We start from the raw sequence: 1412 nt of genomic DNA on the forward strand, positions 1-1412 counted from the left end.
TAGACTGTGCAGCCGTCCAGCACAGTGTGTAGCACTCACAACCAGTAGACTGTGCAGCCGTTCAGCACAGTGTGTAGCACTCACAACCAGTAGACTGTGCAGCCATCCAGCACAGTGTGTAGCACTCACAACCAGTAGACTGTGCAGCTGTCCAGCACAGTGTGTAGCACTCACAACCAGTAGACTGTGCAGCCATCCAGCACAGTGTGTAGCACTCACAACCAGTAGACTGTGCAGCCGTCCAGCACAGTGTGTAGCACTCACAACCAGTAGGCTGTGCAGCCGTCCAGCACAGTGCGTAGCACTCACAACCAGTAGGCTGTGCAGCCGTCCAGCACAGTGTGTAGCACTCACCCAGTAGAGAATGCTAACCTCTGTGTGCAGGGAGGGCGTGGGGTCAGACTTCCCTGCCTGTGGCAAGGAGCCGGGGATATGGACCTTTTAACCTTTCTTCTACACATTTTCTTGCTGTCCTGTTTCCTCCACAAACTCATCCTTGAGCATTGTATCAAGGGAGTTTGTCTGTGCCCACTGTGTTTATAATGTGAGCTCATCCTGTCTCAAGTGGCAGCTCTCTGTAGCTGGGCTACCGTTCCTTAATGTCACCCCCACACAGAGGACACGTCTGTGCTTACACAGCTAAGGTCCCTTGAGATGATGGTTTCTGGAGGCGCACAACCCACGCACTGACATCAGCAACGTGATGTGGGTGGCCGGTTGTTAATGTAATCATAGCTGTTTGTTGCTCCCACCCCTTTAACCTTTTAAAGAAAAAACCTCTGACTACAGGTGGATGCTTTAAACTGAAGAAGAAACAGAGGTAGCCCATAAAATAATTCGCATGTACGGGTGACTTCCCAGTCATGATAGACACCATGACTTGGGAAAGGAAGGGTTAATGTCATTGTACAGGTTAGGGTCCATCACTGTGGGAGTCAGGGCAGGAGATCAAGGCAGGAGCCTGGATGCAGGAGCTGATGGGGAGAACACGTCTTACTGCCTTGGTCTACTAGGCTTTCTTATATCCCAGGACCACCTGCCCAGGGGTGGCTTCGCCCCCAGTGGCCTGAGCGCTCTCAGATCAGCTGTTAATCAAGACAGTGTGCGCAGGCCAATCTGACGGAGGCCTTTTCTCATTTGGGTTCTGTTTTCCTTCCTCTTTGCTTTTCTTCTTTTTGTTCTTTCACAGGATCACACTTTGCAGACCAGGCTGGCCTGTAACTCACAGTATGTCCCAGGCTACGCTCTGACACGGGCACTTACTTCTCCCTCTGCCTAATTGCTGCGGTTGTGGTGTGACTGAGGTGTGATTGCGGTGTGATATGGTTGCCATGTGAACCACCATGCCCAGCTCAAGTAGTTTCTATCAAGTGAGATGGAGTTTGTGAGATTAAGTTTGTCTAGTGCTTCAC

The sequence above is a fragment of the Acomys russatus genome, chromosome 18, assembly GCF_903995435.1.
Source record: "Acomys russatus chromosome 18, mAcoRus1.1, whole genome shotgun sequence".
NCBI lineage: Eukaryota > Metazoa > Chordata > Mammalia > Rodentia > Muridae > Acomys > Acomys russatus.